The 22,888-nt window shown below is 42.4% G+C and overlaps 2 long non-coding RNA genes across 2 annotated transcripts; both read right to left on the reverse strand.

Annotated features, from left to right (window-relative positions):
• Positions 1–5,087: 5,087 nt before the first annotated feature.
• On the reverse strand, positions 5,088–17,291 carry LOC144588979 (uncharacterized). The gene is made up of 2 exons (XR_013544776.1): positions 17,247–17,291; positions 5,088–12,559 (listed from the first exon to the last, which is right to left on the reverse strand). It is a non-coding gene; the product is annotated as an uncharacterized LOC144588979 (long non-coding RNA).
• A 3,749-nt stretch (positions 17,292–21,040) lies between these two features.
• LOC144588980 (uncharacterized) lies at positions 21,041–22,775 on the reverse strand. Its single transcript, XR_013544777.1, has 2 exons — positions 22,614–22,775; positions 21,041–21,173 (listed from the first exon to the last, which is right to left on the reverse strand). It is a non-coding gene; the product is annotated as an uncharacterized LOC144588980 (long non-coding RNA).
• Between the last annotated feature and the right edge of the window lie 113 nt (positions 22,776–22,888).

Below are 22,888 nucleotides of genomic sequence, written 5' to 3' on the forward strand. Positions count from 1 at the left end.
GCATGAATGAAGCTCATGGGTTTGTGTATGTTTTTTATCAAATGTGGAGGTAAAGGTGGTTTTAACAGGTCTGGCTATAACTCCACTTACCGTTGAGGTGGCAATCTCGATGCTGACACAAGCAGGAAAACCTGGGAGACTTCACAGCAATGTGCAAGAATGTCACCTATCAAAGCAGGATATCCACCTAGGTGATAATAAGGGCATTTGCTGGTTCACAGGTGTCAGCCAGCCATCGTGCCTCTGACCTGTCAGGAAGCCATTTGGAGGTGTCTCTTCCATGGGGGCCAGCAGAGGCAGATCCTTGGCTGTTTCTTCATAAATTATTTTGTGGACTCCTTAATTTGCTATAGATTTATCAGTTTCGTTCTGTAAACCATTATCTAAGCAATGTGCAAAACAGAATAGCAATTACAATACAGATTCCCAACAGAAGAAAATAAACCAAATACTAAGAACACCAATAAAAATCAATTAATCACATAAATGAGGAAAAACAGCACCATCATCAGCAAGAACATCAACAGTGACCCATAAAGACATCATGTTAACGTTAGGGTCATGAACTGAACAGTCCCAGGTGCCTCCAAAAGAAGGGAGTGGTATTCTGTGTATTCTCTACCTGAAAAACCCTGAAAATGGTCGCCATGTCAGAACTGACTTGATGGCATAGGATTGTTATTACTGCAGATCATAGGCCATCTGTGTTAGGTTCAGCCCTCCACTTAGGGAGAGGAAAGTAGATCGAAGACACTGATGGAAAACATTATAATTCAAAGTCCTGGGAAAATAAACCTTTCTTAGCTTTGAACAGAAAGTATATTGCCCTTTCCGCTAGGTGAGCTTCCTACTCCAAGGTAGGAGTCACCATCAAAAGGGATGCCCCCTGCGTATGTAGAGATAAAGCAAAGGGACAGTGATGTTTCCAACTAGCATGTATGTTGGCTATGGGTAAACCTTGCCCCATTCCAGTCAAAAAAAGATAGATGGAACCAGAAGCAACAAAGGATGGAATCAGAATCAATAGTGGGTAGTAACTTCTCTTCATTCTGGTTGGTTTGGTGAGATGTGAGAAAGGGGAATCTTCTTATTGAGCCATGGTATCTGACAGTACAGTCCAATAGGGAAGCCTGCTCTTCCACACTCTCGACCATTCAGAATGAAGAGGGAAGATTGTGGTAGCAAGGGAGTGGGGGGAAATGGACAGAAATGAATGTACTGATACTGGAGGCAGTCACAGTCATGGAAGTTCCCACCTATGGACACCCATGTCCATAAACAGACCACTCACTTATTCCTAGCCATCTTCCATATTAAAAAAATGTTGCAGGTTTTTCCTTTTTGACTAAAACATCAAAATAATTGCATAGTGCCTTTCTTTTCAGTTTGACCTCACTGTTTTACTTCCCTGACCAACTCTGCATCTATACACAGCTGAAGAAAGACACACAGACTACTACTGGGCAGAGTGAAGCAGCGGCCACCTCAGGTACCAGGTGTGTGGTGGAGTGCGTGGAACAGTCATGAGGTGCTGGAAGACCAAGAAATGTATTCCACCCAGCCTGCTGCCCTCTGGTGTCATAAAAGATGTTTATTGTCTTTCTACCAAGGCTGAAACAAATTCAACTGACAGTCAACAATTGTACAAGGCATTAGCGGCCTCTTGTTTTTTGCCACTAGCAGCACAGTGTGTTGGACTGGCCCTGGGGCTGCTCTAATTTTTAAGGCCTTCTGCTTTAAAAAAAATTACATATCCATTCCTCTCCTGTTGGTGAGCAGCATTTCACCTCCTGAGATTTCAAGTGCAAAATGTGATGACACAGGGGTGGACCCTTTTGATAACAACAAGATAGAGGAAGGTTTAAGAGGGAGACTGGAACTCCTCCTGTGTCAGCTGATTGCAGAAAGGGGCGGAAGGGCCCAGGTAAAAAGGTCTAAAAACTGGATAAAATGTTGCTAACCAGGTAACATGGCATCCCAGAGCCAGGAAAATAAAAACAAGAACTTGTAACCAGTGAAATTTCTGCCAGATGATGGCCCAGCACTTCAGCAAAATGCATCCAGCAGCAACAGCAGCAGCCATCATCATTCTGCTAGGTCTTGCATCCTTTATGGCCTTACCTACAGAACACAGAGCACTTAGGGAGTTTTTCCAAGCTGCTGTGGACGACTCACTGCCAGCACCAAGGGAGGGGTTCTTTTTCAGGCCCTGTCCACAGTCCACCAGAGCTTGTGCAACAAGCAGGCTCATGAGTTGCAGTGCTGGAGCTCCATTCCCACCATGCTCCAAGGGGGAAAATAGACACAAGTAGATGCATCTACCAGCTCTCACCACAGTCCTTACCCCTTATTCTTGTTTGTTCGGATGCTGGCACTTCATAAGCACAACATGCACAAATACCCTTTCTCAGCGAACCCTGGGGCCAACTGGAAGAAAAAAAAATACCCGTATTTTTCGCTCCATAAGATGCACCTTTCCATAAGACGCACCAATTTTTTAGGAGAGGAAAACAGGAAAATATAACCTGTTTTCTTCGCTCCATAAGACACACAGACTTTCCACCCCCCTGTTTTGTGGGAAAAAAGTGCGTCTTATGGTGCGAAAAATACGGTACTTTCTCCTTTGCTTATCCTGAGATTTATTTCCCTGCCCAGTTTTGAAACTTACTTGTCTCACTATTAATACTGTTCTGATATCTTCCTTCATTCATCTCATTGCTGCTTCATGCACCCTATTCCTTCTGCTACATCCAATATTTCAAAAGGAATATCCAAAATCAGGGTAAAGCAATACCTTTATTGGACCACTAAAATATCATGCAAATAAGTGAGCTTGTGAGTCCTCCAGGGTTCCTAAAAAGGTTGCACATTACAGATTATAGAATAGGGCTTGGAGGGAGAACCTGAAAAGTCCAGCTTTTGGGGGTATGATGGAACCATGTTATACCCCATGGGATGCAGAATCAGGGATGTAGAATCCCTTGGGATTAACACCTGGCTACCTCTCCCTCCCTCCTCCTTGTGAATTTTGTGCTTTTAAACTTCAGGTCTGTAAACTGCCCTGAGAAAGTTGACGGACATATAAGGTATATTTGTTAACAAACAAAATATTCCATATAGCATGCACAGCTGAAATGCTCATGTTACTTGTTGGGCATTGGACTAGGGCTGCTCTATCAGCAATTTTTCATTCTCTGAGGTTTCAAGGCTCTAACCTGTAGCATGAGGACTAATTCTTGTGATGTTATAAGAGGAGGGGCTTTGTGTTATAAATGAAGATAATATGTGCACACATGCACAAACAAAGATTGTGCTTGCATCACACATACACACATTCACAGCGGGGGGGGAGGTGACTTCTGGACCAGAACCTACTTCGCCCCAAAATTTCAGGGGGAGACAGCCCCCTGTCATGAGCTGCCTTCAATTTACACTGAGCCAGTAAGCCTTGATGGCAGCTAGGTGTAGAGAAGAGAGGGGGACCCAAGTGTTAAAACCACCACACACAACGAAATCAAACTTCCTCCTCTTTCAACACCTCTCAGCCTGAGATTTGTTTTCTTGCCTGGAGACCCTGGGAAGCCCAGGAATTCTCAGTGACTTCAGCTGGTGCTCTGAGACCTAACAACCTTCGCTGGGGGTTAATGCTATGTGCTGTCAAGGCACATCAATTTATAGTGACCCTAATATGTTTTTCAAGCTATACGAGATATTTCAAGAGTGGTTTTACCACCGCCACTCTGCTCTGTCCACTACACCACACTGAGGGTAGCAGTGTTCCTCTACTGTAATGTCCCAAGAGCAAATATTCCACCTTGAAGCAGGGGAGAGTGTCCTATGAAACTCTTGAGAAGCAACTGTGAAATGGCCATGCTTTTACAAGTTGCCATTTGGAAAGTCCCTATGACAAAGTCAGAACAGTGATTCAGTGATTCTTACTTCAGTGATTTGGTCGGCCAACTTACGATGTTTATGTCTGACCTGCTTTCGAGCCTCAGTGAGTCACCCGAAGGGGCTTGACTGCGTGTTTCTCAGAGACCTGCAAAAGTCAGTGGAAGGGCTGCATCCTATTACAGTGAGTCAGAAGCCTGTCAAACAGTCAAAATCTGTTGTTCTTAAATCAGTCACTTGAGGCCACGAGTTGCAGCTTCCACCCCTTGTTTACTCTGCCTCCTACCTTTATTGCTCCAGATGTAATGGGTCCAGCAGGCTCAGATGCCAGAAGGACTGACAATGATAGATCAGCTGCCACCTTTGTTTCCAGATGAGTCTGACCTGCAGGCACATAGTTCCATAGCTCTGATTGAGCTCTATACCTTCCAGTGTATGAGAAACAACCGAAGGTGCATTGAAGAACACTCTTATATTCAAGCAAAAACAAATAAATGCTGCATCGGCCCCTTAGGTATTATCCAGCTTCCAGACCGACTCTTCCTTTGTTGCAGGCCTTTGTTAAAACCTCTGCCAGATGATTGTCTGTAACCTCTTAATGAGATGAAATAAGAGTGCAAGTTCATCTTATCTTCTCAGAAGGGAGAGGAAGAATTTTCTTAATTTTAAGTGTGAAGACCAATGGATGCATATTTTTTTTAAAGGAGAGGGGGCAAAAGGTGTGCATTTTCCCAAGGTAACCCCCTCCTAGTTCTAAGACCCTGGGCCAGTCTGACCTATCTCATGGGGTTGTTATAAAATTAAGGGGGTGACCACATTAACAACAACAACAAAGCAGGGAATGCTCTAGGTTTGAGGTGGGCTGATTTGCATTCTTCCCCATTAATCACATGGTGAAATGGGAAATGGGAATCCACATGGAGCCCTACATTTCCAGGAGAGTGTCTTCTACTTTTTAAAAAGTTAGATCTTTTTAATTCAGTTCCAAGTGTGTGATCACCTTGAACGGATGAAAAAAAGGGAACACAAGGTGTGTGAGAGCACACACACAAAAAAGCATCTCCCCCATGGTCTCTTGCTTCTTAACTCACAAGCAGATGCAGAAACAAGGCAGCCCCAGCAAAGCCTCTCTCCAAGATTTTTCTTTCTTTTCTTTTTTTAAAAGCTTCTCCTCTTGGGCAAACCTCCTGTTTATGTTTATTTTTTTTTCTTTAGCAGCTTAACTAGCAACACCCCAGTTCCTAAGTCTTCAATTAAAACAGGAAGAAGCTGGCCTCGATGCCTATTAATGCAGTTCTTTAAACAGCACTACCTACAGGGCTGTAAGAAGAACTGCAAATAATTTGATTTAAGTTTGGCTGCTTAAATCGAACCAATTTGAATTCCCTGGTGCAATTTCACAGGAAGTAACTGGGAGTAAATTCACATTTCCCTCTCTGTATAGTCACACCCTAAGCTGGGAAGGAAGACAGCCATATGTATATGATGTCTCAAATTCCTTGGGAAATAGATGGAATAAAAACGAACTAACAAAAATATATGAAATAATTAAATAAGACTATTCCTTATGTCAGCATGTACCTATTTTGAAAGGAAGATGCATAACTGGAAGTCAGGTTACACTTGTTTTGTTGTAACTTGAAGCTTCACCGTTAAAGTTATTACGTACAAGCTAATTCCAGGACTATTATCACCTCCTTGAAAGATTTTGATGTGGGCTGCCGTTTTGTGAATGTCAAGACCAGGGATTACACATCCTGCAAAGTTCTCAAAATGATCCAAAAGGTAGAGTCACTCCTGGTCTCGACATGTTATCATACTGTCCATAGGACTGTGCCAAAAAGCCGGGGGGGGGGAGCAAAAAGGATATTGTGGGCTGATGGCTTCATTGTGTTAAACAGATGTATGGGAATTTGTCACTTAAATAAAGGCTAGTTGAATTTGGCTTGACTGGCTTCATCAACCTGATGAAAACAAAATGAGGGATTCTCTTTATAATCAGCTAACAGAAAAACTGATCTCTGCATCAGTGCCTGGATGCTCAAAGGCTGCCAGGGGGGCAATGGAACATTGGTTATGAGAAGGAGGGCACGTTATTAGAAAGCAGACCAGATGTTAGCAACTGAGGCTGCCAGTGCTTTGACTCAGTCCGGAAAGCCAATCTGGAACAAAACTCATCTGTTGAGAAAACAAAAAGCATGTTCCTGAAGTTTTTTTTTTTTTCTGGACAGGTGGTCATTGCAAGACATTTTCCAATAAATCTAGGTGGGTGAAATTGCTGAACACACCAGACCAGGTGATAAATTATCACTTAAAATGTCACTAGAGCAGAGGAACAAAACAAAAATCTCAAGACTGCTTTCAGCAATATTGAACTGGTAATCAAATAACTGCAATCTTGCTGAAGGGACACAGAGAAAGAGAAGTTTGCTGTCATTTCTGCCTGTATTGTCTCCTGCAGACATATAACTTCTCAGCTGCTGGGTGCCATGAGCTAGTGCATGCCCGGGCCTTGAATGAAAAACACAGGAGGCAATTGAGAAACCATTATTGTCTCTTTCTTGAATTCAAAACATCCCTTGCTAACATAGGTGATCCTGTGTTTTACAACATTGTGGGTCAGTGGTTTTCATATACTGTTTGATTTGAGCATTAGGAAATGATTGGACTCCATCTTGGATAGAGGAAAGGAAAAAAATGTTTTAAAGGAAGAGGGGAAGAGGGGTTGGAGATAAGGGCCGTGGGAGGTAGAATATAGTGTTAAAATCCGTTGTAGAGGTGTGTAAGTTTAAACTCTGGTTCTATTTCTTACTTCTCCCCATTAGATTATCACTTCTTTTGATTTGGTTAACTATAAAATTAAGCCGCTCAGCTACATTGCACAGTGGGACAATGGATATCTGCCATAGAATCCTGCCTTTATGGTTCTACTGGTTAAAATAATCAAAAGATAGCCTGACCTATGTAATAGTTTATTAACTTTACCTATTAATAATCCTCATCAACTGGATCAGGATTGTCTATTACATTCTCTTCTGAAGGATTTGCAATGAGGATGGGAGGAGCATTCTCAGAAATCTGAGAGAGAGGAAAAGGCAGTAAAGTGTGTCTGGAGAAATCTGCTACTTTTCACCTGTGTGAGATCTCCTCCTAAATTGCCCTTCCTCTTAGGAAGTGCATATGCCTCCATTTTGCCTTGCTTTGAGTGTGGCGGGCATATTTTCATGACATCACTGGTCATTGCAGAACTCCTCACCTCTTCTCAGACTCTAATGCCCCTCAGGGACAAAGCAGGAGGAACTTCATCCTAACATTTCAGTAGGAGGAATGCTCTCCTGTTCATTCATGAGCTGCCTGTGCTCAGACTTATTTGTATGCCTATCATTGAATCCATCTCACATGCCATAGAAGCAAACGTTTAGAGAAGCAAGCAACAACAAGCTGAGCTATTGCAGCCATTTGGTGGACATTTCACTCATAAAGAGGAAAGCGCATGGAAAGGTTACACAATAGTGTAACAGCATTTCCTCACTTTCAAATAGGCTCCTCCAGGTGGAACATTTGTCCTACTTAACATACTAAGTTCTATGCTGACGTTATCTTTATTTTGCCCATCATCCAGATGACATAAGGCTCATCTTCAGTCATCCAATGACTTCTTCCAGGACTTCCTGAACATTTTGGTCCCTTTGGAAAGCTGGATTTTTTTCCAGTTTCTCATTGTTCCAGTGGCACCGTTTAGCATTGTGGTGGTTTTCACTCATGTTGAGCACACAAAACTGTCAACAACAAAAAACAACAGCTCCAGCAGAGGAACCCCCACAGGAACATGGGGATCTTCAACTTTTCTTAAAATATTTATCAGAGATCTTTCTAAAGGAAGAGAGGTAGCTTTGTATGGACATGAATCTTGGTAAACTATGTAGTCCTCTAGAACCAAGTGGCAAAAAGTGGTAGTACAGAGAACAAATGCTGTATCTTGAAGAACACAATGTTGTTGTTGTTTTGGGGGGGTTGGCCAGGATAGGAAAGAGGGCAATATTTGTAGTGAAGGAAATCACAGCTTTGACCTGGTCCATGTGCTTCCTGCATTCAGCCATCACCTGAGCACTGGTAATCAAATAATCAAATGTGGGAAGAATCTATGATGAGGACTAATACCTTTTCTTCAACTTCTACCTTTTTGTCAGTTTATATCTCATTGTACCCACTAAAATTTGATCGGGTTTTCAGCATAGAGAATGTATGACTAAAAATCCTATTGCTTATGCAGCACAAAAAAATGTTTTGAAATCCCACTTTCCAGGACAGATCCGGCTGAGGTAGATTCCATTCTTTAGCATACTAAGTCACTACTAGCGTAGGCCCCTTTAAATTAAGGGAACCTACAGAGGAGTTGACTCACCTAATCCTCACTGAATCATTGGTTCTATTCTAGTGCTACTTACAAAGCTATGCAACAGGATGTCAGCCAGGGAAACCATTACTGTTTCTATTTTCCCTGTCGTTTCTCATATCAAATAGCAGATATTTTTTGGTAAAACTATGACATAATTTTGAGATGGCAAGGACCTCAGCTAGGGTAATCATAATAATTATGCATCTTTAGGTTGATTGGGTCAGCTATTACCCAGTTGATTAATTATGAACTAGAGTAGCCACTTATATATCATCAAAAATGAGGATAAAAGAGGGCACCTGCTGGCATAACATTACATATTCTAATATACAGTATATGTACGGATGCATCATTAGAATGCTTTTTATAGCTGAACAGAACTGTAATTCATTTCAACTGCATACAGACGAAAGAGACAAGTGACCCATGTGCCTGCTGCTGTTCTATCTGTGTATGGGCAACTTCAGGGTCCTTGATCTTCTGTCTTTTAGATCATTATCTTTCACTCAGGCTTATACTGGAAATCCTTTCAAATAGTATACACCTTTAAAAAGACAGTTGTTCTCTGACTGCCCTTCAAGGGGACAACTGTATTCTGTGGAAAAAGGACATGCCTCAACATGTCTCAATCTGGCATACACCATACTCACCAAAAATCTTCTGTACTGGCTAGCATGAAGTGCTGGTTCTTCTAACCTATAAAACCCTAAACGGCTTGGGTCCAAGCTATTTCAAGGTACAATGTCTCCCTTTATGAGCCTGCTCAGATATTAAGGTCATCAAGAGAAGCCTTTCTCTTGGTCCCACCACCTTCACAGGTGGGTTTGGCAGGGACATGAGAGAGTCCCAGACTCTGTTGCTGCTCCCAGGCTTTGGAACTCTCCCACAGGAGGCTAGGTTGACTCCATCCTTACTCTCCTTCCACAAGCAGGCGAAGGCTTTTCTTTTCAGGCAAGCTTTCCCCGAGTGACTGCTTGCCTGAGTAGGGTTTTAAGTGGATGGTTGTACCTTAACGCTTTGAATGTATTTTAGGTGCTGCTTATATATTTTTTAGTATGGTATTAGTTTGATCCTTTTTGTATTTGTATACTCACAGTTGTTAGCTTTTAATAGTGGCTTTTAATGATGTAAGCCACCTGGAGTCCTTTTTTAAGGAGAAAAAAAAGAAAAATTAAATTAAATTAAATTAAATAAATGTTAAATTCCTGCTCTACTGTGATGTTCACTCAGTGATCTTTCTTTGGCCCCTTCCTATGTGGTTCCTGCATCCAACTGATGCCAGAACTGTTACCAGTTTTTGAGCGTCATAGATTTCGTGGGAGGATAACACTAATCAGGCGATGGGGTGGAGAACCTTGGGTTTGTCCTCCTCAGCTCCTTGGAGGGAGGGTGGGGTAAAAAAAACAAAAGAATCCTTGACTTGGAAGGAGGCAACCCACACCCTTATAGGGAATTCCACCCAAATCAACTGGGATGCTCCAGAGAGGAAGTGGATTGCAGTCCAAACACCATGATCATCGGACAAATCAAAATCTCCTCCTTTCCCTGCTGGTCCCATCATGGCTATGAGAAATACATCAGCCAAGAATGACCTCTTTACTAATGCCTCAACCATAATATTGGTGAGTTTCGGAACTCAGAGGCAATCTTATTCAGAGCACTTTCCAGAAGTGCTGTAAAATTTATTAAAAATTTGTGGATCCTCAAATGCCTTTCAGTGAACAAAGCAATATGATTGTGATGAAGTACAAAATGTAGATGGGAACATACTCCCATGTACTGCTTTCAAGGTTGACCCTAGCATAAGACAGAATGGAGCAGCTATCTCAACTGGTGTGGGGCATCACAAAAGGGCAGAAAATTGTTAGTTATTTAGTCTGTTCTTGCAGTATTTTTACTGACAGAAATGGGAAATTTACTTGTGAGATTTTCTGCATCACGTGCCAAAATGAATGGCTGTACGTGCTATACACTTTACCTTCAGTGCTATATTTCTATCCAGAATGAGAGCTATTTGTTTTTCTAATAACATCTGTCACTGTCATGAAGCCATCATGTGGTTTCCAACTCATGGTAACCCTTATAGGGTTTTTGAGGTGTGTGAGATGTTCGAATGTGAGACCTTCACAGAATGGCTTACTGTCTCCATAAAATGGCTTATTATTGACACATAAACAAACTTTGGTGAGTTTCCATGGCTAAGAAGGGATTTGAATCAAGATTTCCCGAGTCCTAGCCCAACACACTATTACCCACACCAACACTGGCTGTCATGTGAATTATAACACGCAAGCCTTATACTAGCCGGCACCGGGTTTTGTCCTCTTTTTGGGAGGGGAAGTGATGTGTAAGTGACCACTCCATTTTGTTAGAACCATCTTTGCTAGAGGATTTAAGGGACAATGGTGTTGTGGTCAATGGTGCTGGAGACAATTGCTGAATGGTGAACAAAGGAATGGTGTTACAGTATTCGCTGACTTTTATTCTCTCCCTTCTTCATGGCTTTTTGGAGATTTGTGTTGTTTTGGATTATTGTTGTCAACCACTTGAGCACAGGAAAAATAATCAAGGCTTTGTTCAATCATCTTCCATGTTAGGAGGACAATGGGACACTCATTGTTTGCCAGCTCCACCCTCCCATCATGCAAGACAGGTGTGGGGAACCTCACGCCCACAGAGCCAAATTCAGCCCTCTGGCTCTCTAATAGGCTCTCTTTGTCTCCTCCAAAGGTAACAGTGTTTGATGGTTCCCTCCCTAGTTTTTCCATAGGGTTCCTGTATTCAAAAAGGTTGAAATGCTTAAAGCTTGTCTCTGACTGGAAGCACTTTAATCCAGTATTTTAGTTGCATCCACCTGTGTCTGGCAATGCTCAACAGTGGAATGTGTCCTCCCCAGAAGGGCACCATAAATTAATAGGATCTTCAGATTTAAAAGGTTTATTATCCTTGATCTGGGGTTGGGACTTGTGTTGCGGGACTTGCTTTCAAGTCAGACTTAAGTCGCACCAGTGACTTGACTTGGACTCGACACCATTTTTTTCCCCAATGACTCAAACTTGCCTTGGGACTCAGAACTCACCCACTTCCTCCATTTTTTTTCTGCAGGGGAAAAAAAGCTTATTTTTAATAGGGATTTGGGACTTGGAGCTCAGGACTTGGAACCAAAGACTCAAACTTGGATTTGGGATTTGGACCTAAAGACTTGTCAACATTTCTGCCTTGACCTGAGCATTAATGATGTAGAATACTAGGTGGGGAGCCTGTGTATGTACATCAGACTCTCTGTTCAGTTTTTCTGCACCCCCAGCAGGCCTGTGGGGAGAGGGCAGGACCCTGGATGACAGGATAGTGGAGTGAGTTCAGAGGCTACAGCCTTATTTTCTTTTTTTTTATTGATTTAAATACTACCAAACATACAACAAAAACATCAACACAAAAAAGAAACACCCTCCTACTGAGCTAAACCCTCCCCCCTTTGGAGTCAGAGACTCCAGCTTCATTGACTCTCTGTTATCTCCGGCTGGGTTCCCAGTGCGAACTGAATACATATACATATATAATCAAATTTGCCCTAAACTCCTGTCTTCCTCTGGGCCCAAGAGTATATTAGTTTCCAGCTTTGTTTTACATAGTCTCCTGATTGTTCCCATAGTGCTTCTGATAGTGTGTCCAGTTCTGCTATGTCCCATAGGTTCTGTTGAAAAATTAGCACAGAACTTCAATTTTGAGGCGGTGAAAAAAATTAAATATTTAGTTGTCATCACCATAAAGCCTTATTTTCTTTATAGAGTACGTTTTCTGCAATGAAGATGAATGACTAAATGAGAACTGTTTAGTAAGATATAGTAGGGCATCCTTGGCCTTCAGATATGCAGGGCCTAGATTTTTATTTATTTATTTATTTATTTGATTTATATCCCGCTCATCTGGTCTAAAAGACCACTCTAGGCGGCTTCCAATATAGTAAAAACAATGAAATAATATTAAAAAACACACACAATTACATAAATCATATTGTAATAAACAGAATACAACAATAGAATAGAAAATACATAAGGAGAGAATAAAGAAAAGTCAGATATTAACTGGAGGGAAGGCCTGAATGTATAGCCATGTTTTTAATTGACTTTTAAATGTGTCCAAAGTGGGAGCCGCGCGGATCTCAGGAGGGAGATTGTTCCAGAGGCGAGGAGCCACCGCCGAGAAGGCCCGGTTTCGTGTCCTTTCTTTCCGGGAAAGATCCAGTTCCTTGGCCCAAGTAGAGTAGACCTAGTGAATCAATGGGATTTACATAAGTGTAGGCTCACCAGTCAGCAATTATCAATTATTTAGGCCATGGATTTCAGCTTTCAGACCTAACCACCATTGCCAATGATTGGATGTTATGAGGTATAGTCCAGAGGCAGTAGTTTCTCAATCCTGGCTTAATTACTAGATATCACAATATAGCTGATTCACTATTTCAGGATGTTTTGAATGTATGCATCCCAATTCTGAGAAAAAAGATAAGTACAAGAATGTTTTTCTGGTAGTTTCTAGTGGAACTTGGAACTGGTTGTTCCTTTCTAACATGTGAAGAGAAAACCACAAGATAAAGTCCATTAGAGCAGTGGTCCCCAACTTTTTCACAACTGTGGACCGGTTGGGGGGGTGGCATGCCTGCAGGGGGGCAGAGCTTGCTTGCAGGCATGCACACGCCACACTCATGGAGGGGCGCTCACATGCATGTGCACAGCGCGGTCTCAGGGGCAGAATGCACTTGTACGTATGTGTGCATGGTGCTTGCAGGGGGGCGCTTGGCCACAGGCACACTGTGCGATCGCAGGGGGCAGAATGCGCTCGTGCATATGCACACAATGGCGCTTGCGAGGGCCGCTCACGGGGAAGTAGGAGATCTGTGTCCTTTGCCAAGTCAAGGACGGGGAGGTTGGGGAACTCTGCATTACAGTAGATATGTTCTAGATGGGTGGTATATAAGTCTAAATAAAAATAAATAAATAAATAAATAAATAAATAAATAAATAAATAAATAAATAAATAAATAAATAAATAAATAAATAAATAAATAAATAATTTTTATAGTCTTGTTCTAGACCAAGCCAGAGTCTGGAAAATTTACTTTTGGGGAGTTTCGACTCTCAGAATTTGAGGCGTTGAAAAAAGTAACTTTCCCAAACTCTGAACCAGACCAGCACAGTTTGTTATGATCAGCCAGATCTGAGGCAAACATAGCCCACCTCTTTGTCTTTGCACACCCTGACATTGCTACAAAGCTGAAGGTTTCCTGACATCCTGGTAGGTGGCAAGACACAGCCGGTGGGCTTCTGTTCAGCTCGGTGACTCACAAGTCATGGAGGTCTTCTCTAGACTGCAAAGGGCCAATTCAAAACAGATTAGGGTCAGGGACAAGAGGAGGCTAGTTGTTCAAAAGCAGCCATAACATTTCGAGGGAGCAGACTGTGCAGGTAATACTGGCTGCCTTGCCCCTCCGAAAAGAGCAGATGGTTTAGGTGACTGAACTAAATGAGCCGAAGGTCAGGCCAGAGAGGGTAAAGATTGTGTAGTTAGTTAAAGTCAGTTTCCTCTGAACACAACCTCCACAGGGGGTCTGGATGCTGGGAAAGTCAGCCTCTCCAGGTATAACTGCTGCACGCTGGTGGTCTCCCCCTTCTACCCTCAGTACAAAGTCGCCCTTTAAAACCAAGTGTATCCCGAGTCCTGAATTCTCTCTTGTTCCAGCTGTACGGCCATACTGTACTGTGGTTTTCACAAATCTCACACATCTTTCGTTTTCAGTTCAAAGATGGGCTTCCCCACCCAACCACACACACACACACTTTTCTGTCCTTTGCAATGGAATCAAAACAGTTCTGCCCAAGGAAAAAGATGTGAAAGGGGAGGAGGTGTGTAGGGATTTCATAACAGGGAGTCCAGGACACACAGCAACTAAACCAACCGGAGGAATAAAGCATCCTCCAAATTTAGGGGGTCAGTTCCATAAACAGCCTGGAGCTCATCTGCTTATGCTGACCATTGCAAACCTCTGGAGCTTTCTTGGAATCTCGTAGACTCTCTCTCTGGCATTTCCTGCCACAGTCCGGCCAATCAGTGCGCAGCCCCCCCTCCCTTCCTTTGGAGCATTTTGCTGCTCGACCCAGCTGGAGCTTGGAAGTTCAAGAAGGCATGAAGAATGATGGATGACCAAGGAAAGGCATTTTAACAATACTTGACTGGGACCTTGCCAGATCAATCAATTAATCAGTCAATGCACTGTTTGGATCTGTGGAAGCTGTATTTCTATACAGGTGCCTTGAAGTGATTTCACTTCTAAATAAGGACACACTTGGAATGGTAAATATCTAAGACATCCTTGTCTGAGAGATTTCCAGCTGCTGCAAACTGTCATTCCCATTATTTCTGGCCAACAGTTGTGCTGGCTGGGGCTGATGGGAATTGTAATCCAAGAAATCTAACAGGCATCAGATTGGAAAAGGCTTCTCTAACATATTGACAGCTGTTAATGTCCCCTAGTTCACTGTGCCCACTTCAAAGGGGGATAACAATTAACAGCCGGTGTGCTTTAGTAATCTCCAAAGAAGTAGCCACTGTTTTCTCTCTGTCATGTTGTCAAAAGTAAAGGAAGAAAAGAAAACCAGAAAAGAAGGGCAAATACTGTAGCATTTTAAAGACCTGCAGATTTATAAGAATTACTGCTGAAATAAACATTGTAGTCTTTAGAATACTGTGCTACAATTGTTAGCTTTTCTTTTCTTTCTTTGTTCCCATGTGCATTAATGGTTGCAGAATGTAGAATTTGGGAGATGCAGGTTCTAGCCCCCACTGAAGCATGAAACTCACTGGATGAGTCACTGTTTCCTCCAGCCTGATGTACCTTCTAAGGCTGTCTGTAATGAGATAAAGTTGAGGCAAGGCAGGAGGTTTCAGTGTGGAACTGGGGGGGGGAGTGTGCTAAACTGTGCAGTGGGGACAGCATTTTGCAGTTGGAAATGAACAGATGTGCGTTTGGAAAAGTGGGGAAGAATTACAACACACATTGCCTAGGTTGTAGATTCCATGAATCTTTTGCAGCCTATGTGGCTTTCTTGATCATTGCACCCTTAGGATCATGCTTATCATATTCCCGGAATTTGGAATCTTTTTTAAAAATGATTTTACTGCTTTTCTATTACTGTTATGTTTTGCCCTTTCTGCTGCTCAGAGCAGTATCTTTGCCACTAGTTGGGTGGGATAAAAATGTAAATAGGTAAAATAAATTAAAAGTCTAACAATGTCAGTGTGCAAAGGGAACTACTGATTTCTATGAAGGAACAACAGTTAATACAGAGTATAAGCAAGGAACCAAGTCAGTTGTTTTTACTTACTTACTTACTTACTTACTTACTTACTTACTTACTTACTTACTTACTTACTTACTTACTTACTTACTTACTTACTTACTTACTTACTTACTTACTTACTTACTTACTTACTTACTTACTTACTTACTTACTTACTTACTTACTTACTTATATCCCACCTTTCTTCTTAAAAGGACCCAAGGGACACTTACATCATTAAAATACAATCTTAAAGCTAACAACAGTGAGCATACAAATACTAAAAATATTAAATAAGTACTATACTAAAAAATATAAGCAACATCAAAATACATTCAAAGCTGTAAAGTGCAACGATCCATCTTAAAAGCCCTACTTAGGCAGCCCAGTCATTAAAGAAAAGCCTGCCTAAAGAGACAGGTCTTTACCTGCTTATGGAAGAACAGCAAAGATAGGGCCAGCCTGACCTCCTGTGGGAGGGAGTTCCAAAGTCTGGGAGCAGCAAGGCCCTCTCCCATGTCCTCACTAAACATACCTGTGAAGGTGGTGGGACTGAGAGAAAGGCCTCTCCTGGTGATCTGAACTCTCAAGCAGATTCATAAAGGGAGATGTGGTCCTTTATGTGTGTGATGGGGAGGGGTGTCTCATGGGGCATTTGTACGGTTGGAAAATGTGCTTGAGAAGAACCTGGGGAAAGGGAGAACCATCTACATTGCTGGAGAAAAAGGGAGGATATGGCTCTGCCAAACAAACAAGCAAGGAGGAGCAACCTAAAACGGCTTGTGTGGATAGCCCTCGGCCATTCAGTGTGAGTTCTGAGATTCTCTGTTCCCTTGCGTGTGAGAAAGACATATCACTTCCCTTTTTGGGGAGACCCATCCCATGCTTCAGCTCTATTAAGTGAGTTTAACACAAGTGGCCCAGTGCTGCTGTTTTCCATCCGCTGGGAGTTTGGATGAAAAACCGTAACATTCGCTTGTGCCAAAAGCTGGGAGGCCTGGACCCTTCGAACACAACATTTCTGCAGTGGCAAGAAACCGTTGAGTGTTGCCATCTCACCTGATCTCTCTCTCTCTCTCTCTCTCTCTCATACACACACACATATACACCCTGTTATCAGTTTGCCAGACTAGAAGCAAACGTTTTTAAACTAATGTTGCTTTAACAACTTTGCAGAGAAGGAAGGGAAGGTTCTCCAGGGCTGGAAACGTTGCAGCTTTTCCATGGAGAGGAGACAAGCTGGATCTCTCGTCATCTCTCCAGTGGGCACAGAACAAGGCCCAGTTTCACACCATGACTTCAGCAGACTAATCCTTTTTTTCCCTCAAGCCTGCTTCAGGCTCCCTCTCCAGGAAAAATGTGGGGGTGGGGAGGACCCACACTCCTGACAGAATTTTTTTAATATATTTTTTTGCTGAAGCCAAGCCACTGGATGAAGTGGCTGAGGCCTGGCTTGAATCCTGACAGAAATCTCTGGGTGCCAACAAGATAATAAGAGGGGATGCTAAACATTTATGGTTTTCATAGGGGTATGTTTCCGTGGCTCAGACAGTGGCTCAGAGGCAGCCAAGAATCATCCCCAGGGGTGGGGAACTGAACTGAGTAGCCATTTAAAGTACCTTTTATTCACTCACGCTGGCATTCAATACCCGCCAAGATTCCAGAGACTCCTCTGGCATTCGGCCGCATCCCTTTGCAGGCCTCTTGCAACCAATCTTGGGTCTTGCTCTACATGCAAACAGCCTGCTGGCTATCTCTCCTCAGTGTGTTGGAGAGGGGATACAGGGGAGTTCAGCTCTGAAATGATTGATTGATTGATTGATTGATTGATTGATTGATTGATTGACTGACTGACTGAGTGAGTGACTGATTGAGTGAGTGAGTGAGCGAGCAAGTGAGCGAGCAAGCAAGCAAGCAAGCAAGCAAGCAAGCAAGCAAGCAAGCAAGCAAGCAAGCTTAGTAGTTGTGGAAATCTCTTGCTCAAGTATGAAAAAGGAGATGAGAAGGCTTTCAAAAATTTGCTGTTCAGCCAGCTGAAAGATTTGTAAACCAAAAAAGGGAATTTCCCCATTTCGTGTAGTGAATAGAGTGACAGACTAGGACTCCCCACTCAGTCACGGAAACTCATTGGGACTGTGGAACTGGCAAAACCACTCCTTAAATATCTGACTTACCTTGAAAGTCCTATTAGGGTTGCTCTGTGTCAGTTCCCACTTGATGGCATAGAACAACAAAACCAAAAAAAGTTAAATAAATAAATAAACGAATGAATGAATGAATGAATGAATGAATGAATGAATGAATGAATGAATGAATGAATGAAAAAATTTCAAGCTCTGCCCCACTACATGTTTGTGGATGTCAGCACTGAAATGGCTGAGTGGGGGAGGGGGTGCTCACACTAAATTTCAAGTGAGGCACTGCCCCCAACACACATTTGTGTCACAAACAACCTATCTGACTCAGCCTAGTGCTTTTTCCCACTTTCGTGCCTCTCAGATATTTTGAACAATCATTCTCACCAGCCCAGGCCAGCACATACAAGGTTAAGGGATTATGGGCATCGTAGTTCAAAATATCTGGAACACAGCAACTTGGGAAAGGCTGATCTGGCTAACCACTGTGCAAAAAGAAACACATGAGCAACCGCTATGAACCATTAAGGCATTTTAAAAATAATAATAATAAACGAATGCATTTCCCCAAAGCAAAATTTCCCCCTTCCTGTTTGCTGTTGTTGTTGTTTTAAATGAAGCAAGGATTTTGTTTCTTAAAATACTGTAGTTTGACAGACTTTGGGCCTATGTCAATTGACTTGGAAGCAGGGTGCCATTTGCTATTCCACCTCAGATAACAAAATGTCTTAAGTAAGCTCAGACTAAAGTAGTTATTATTATTTTATCCTCTCAGTTAACAGACATCACCTCAGGACCCTCTATGGGAGGCAGGAACAGGATGCAGATATTTGATGAAGTAAATAAAAATACAAATATTTTCTTCCCAGTCCTCAATTAGACTATCCATCAGTCTTGCACTTTTCAGGTAAGTGGTTGTGCCTGCAAGTATCTATGGGCAAAAGTTGAAAAAGTACCTTCTTTTTGTATTACCGCTCTCAGAATTTCCTTGCCAGCATGGTCACAGGCCATGGTGGCTGAGGATTCTGAAACGAGTGATTCAAGAAAAGTAATTTTTCCCACCTCTGCCTATTTGGCCAAGAAAATATAAGCCCGTGTCATTTTACTTATTAGTTGTGTTTTTGTTTTTTAAGAAACAACTTTTCCTCTTTCTCCTTCTCTTCCTTCAAAAATGTTCAAGACAACTTAGGCAGTGACACCTAATACAATATTTAATTTAAAAGCACAGGTAATAGCAAATTCTTACAAAAGCTGCAATCACCAAAAACTGATATTAACATACCAGACTGGAGGCAACAAACAAACATACAAACAACAAAGGCAACACTTAAGAAAAGGCATAGTGTACAACAATATTAGCCAAATGGGGCTCGACCCGAAGTTGTCTTCAACAGCCATGTTTTTATCATGTTGCTTGAAGCCATAAACTATGCTTTATGAATGCTTTGTTTGTTGTTACATTCGGTTTGCTTTAGAAGACTTCTGCTTTCAGTTCTGCACCTTTTGAGCAGGGAGGAGGGCAAAACTTGAGCTATTTTGTTACCTAAGGCAAAGGGCAAAATGCACATAACACCATTTGTCTTACTTTATTTGGTGGTAAGTGAAATTTGCTTTGAAATGTAAAAAAATGCTTGAATTCAGTGGAACTTTAAAATGCTTGCTTTTAGTTACCTATAAACCCATTTCATTTTTATACGCTGCCTATATTTGTCTGTCCAGAAACCTTCACTTTCTGCTTCAAACAAATGATAGGAAGAAGAATCAGGTCTTCATGGGTCATGGAAAACCAGCTCTGACTTATAGACTTTAAATTGGCTTCTGGTTCCCAACAGAGATAAGAAAGAAAAAAAATAAGAGTGGAGGGTGCACATTTTGGACTGCAGCTGACCATGCTAGCTAGCTTATTCTGGAAGCTGTAGTCTTATCTCTGGTTCGCAATCCCTTATTTATGTGAAAGTTCAAAACATAACTCAATTAGTATACAGAATAAAGACCTAAAGTTCATATGCCCCTGCACCCCTGAGTCTGAGATAAGAGGCCTGAAAACAGGATTTGACCATCAGAATTTTCATTTTTGCCCAACACATATTATGACATGGTGACCTCAGATGGCAATTGCAAAAACAGAAAACTTTGGCATCATCTCAGAGCTGAGATTTGGGTTGGGGGAGAGGAGAGAAAGGCGGGGGGGGGGAGGCAGAGAAATTAAAATGAAATGGCCAGCAGCCAAAAAAAATCACAGCTGAAAAGTGTACAGTATTATTCACATCACAAGGCACAGTACGGCTGCCTGGTGCTGCTTTAAAAGGATCCAGTTCGAAATGGATCAGACTGCATGCCAAATGCATAAACACTGGGAGGAAGTTTGGCTAGAAGTTAAGTCATGTTTTATTTAAAAAGCTCGCTCCCTCTGCTTCTGTCTCCCTCTCTCTCTCTCCTCCATCATAAGATGGAAAGGGTCCATCTGAAAAGTGAAACTGAAGATTGGAAACAGTCTATGGTCATTAAGTATATGCCCACTTTCCCCCACTTTCTTTTCCCCACCTCTTTTCCTTGGTTTCCTTACTAAAATACCCACTGGCTCCACTGTCAGGAGCAGGAAATATTAGCAATAAGTTCATAGATTTACATTTTCCCCAGGGAAGCAGAGGAATACCAGAGATCAAAAGTTGGAGAAAGGAGTTATTTTTGTACAGGATGATTTGCAACTAGTCTTCATGGTGGGGAGTTGGTAAATTAGTTTCATTGCTCTGGAGTTTTCATGCCCCCCCCTTTTTTGTGTGGTGGTTCTTCCCTCTCTTTTTTTCACTACTGTTGATGGTTGGATGAAACTTGTGGTGGGGGTTGGCTGGGGGGCAGTTGCATTACAGAGAGGATAATTCCTTTCCTGCTAAGAGAGCTCTCTTCCTAAGTGAATGTTTAAAAGCTTGTGGGGTTAATGGGTTGCCATTTATAAAAAATGAGATGGCAGAAGAACATCAAGGCCAGGCCTAAAATGCTGGAGTGTGGAAGCATAGAAATATTCCGGCACATTGGCACCTTGTCCTGTTTAATCTCACCATGAGAGTGGATTAGGAACAGGGCTTCTATACATTACTCTTCCAGACTATAAATCCCAGAATCCCTGATTCAGTATGGCCAAGTGGGAATTGTAGCTGAGCTACAAACATTTTTCCCCAACAAAATGTGAACGTTTTTGGGGAGTGAAACACGAAAAATTTTTTCCAAGCTGAAAGTATTAATGAAAGTATAAACGAATTGGGTTAGACATGTCAGTATTTTATTTTGAATATTTATTTGGATCTGTTGTGAAACATTTTTCTTCAATGTTGATACTGTTGAAAAGATGGTGAATGGCAGTCACTTAATTCTTCTCCTTCAGCAGAAGTATAGTTGCTATATCAGAGGTCACTAGTAGAAGGCAAATGTTCTGGTCAGAGATGTAGCTTGTGCCTCCAGCAGCAAAGAAGGATCCACAATGTCCCAAAATATAGCATTATAAACAATTTCATTAGTAGACAGAAAATGACTCACTCAAGGCCACCCAAAGAGCATTTCCCCTCCCGCAACAGATGGATAGGGACTTTCATATCTCCAGTCCAATCCTTATTGGCTGGACTATTTGTCTATTTGGCCGTTCTAGTATTATCAGCTCTGATTGGTGGTGGCTTTCCAGGGATTTGAGATAGGGCTACTTGATCTCACAGCCATTGAGTCATGCTGGTCAAAGGGATTCTGGGAATGTTTGGGGTTTTGAGTGTGTGTATGTGTGCAGAAAGTGAGGAGGAATTAAAGAACCTTGTAATGAGAGTGAAAGAGGAGAGTGCAAAAAACGGTCTGAAATTCAACATCAAAAAAACTAAGATCATGGCCACTGGTCCCATCACCTCCTGGATAATAGAAGGGGAAGATATGGAGGCAGTGTCAGATTTTATTTTCCTGGGCTCCATGATCACTGCAGATGGTGACAGCAGCCCTGAAATTAAAAGACGCCTGCTTCTGGGGAGGAAAGCGATGACAAACCTTGACAGCATCTTAAAAAGCAGAGACATCACATTGCCAACAAAAGTCCGAATAGTCAAAGCTATGGTTTTTCCTGTAGTGATGTATGGAAGTGAGAGCTGGACCATAAAGAAAGCAGACCGCCGAAGAATTGATGCCTTTGAATTGTGGTGCTGAAGGAGGCTCTTGAGAATCCCCTGAACTGCAAGGAGAACAAACCTATCAATTCTGAAAGAAATCAACCCTGAGTGCTCACTGGAAGGACAGATCCTGAAGCTGAGGCTCCAATACTTTGGCCATCTCATGAGAAGAGAAGACTCCCTGGAAAAGACCCTGATGTTGGGAAAATATGAAGGCAAGAGGAGAAGGGGATGACAGAAGACGAGATGGTTGGACAGTGTCATCGAAGTAACCAACATGAATGTGACACAACTCCGGGAGGCAGTGGAAGATAGGAGGGCCTGACGTGCTCTGGTCCATGGGGTCACGAAGAGTCAGACACGACTAAACGACTAAACAACAACAACGACGTATGTGTGCATTCATCAGCTTCATTTTCACTGCTCATGGAACAGGGTGCCTTTCCTCCTCCACAGGGCAGTTAAGACAGCAATGACCAGGGAGTGCATGTTGACAGCAATGGCGGCAGGAGGTCTCCCAGGCCCTTGGAGGTACCTCCACCGATGCTACTGCCACACACTCCCCAGCCGCCACCATCCAGCCACCCATTAGACAAGCCAGATAAGCAAGCCCTGCAGAAGAGGCAGGGTTCTCTTGTCCAGCTGAAGCCTTGCTGCATTTTGAAATGATGCCCAATGCACACTATATTAATTATACAACAAGACTTACATTGTATGAAGCAACGAAAGTCACTTTGCATTGACACCAGTTTGAAGCAAAGGTGTCATCCCAGTCTTGGTTTCTGGAGGCATAGGGCAAGATGACCACTCTCCCGTGATTCCATACATGGAAGCAGAAAGGGCAGTTCCCTCACCACACCTGAGGAGAGAAGTCCCATGTCAGAGATGCAGAAGAAATGGCACCAATATGTCTGTTTTCTAAAAGAGGGAGAAAGCCATATGAGTCAGGAGAGATAGGTGTATTGGGCTGCCAGTGTCACTGTT

The sequence above is a fragment of the Pogona vitticeps genome, chromosome 4, assembly GCF_051106095.1.
Source record: "Pogona vitticeps strain Pit_001003342236 chromosome 4, PviZW2.1, whole genome shotgun sequence".
In the NCBI taxonomy this organism is placed as follows: domain Eukaryota; kingdom Metazoa; phylum Chordata; class Lepidosauria; order Squamata; family Agamidae; genus Pogona; species Pogona vitticeps.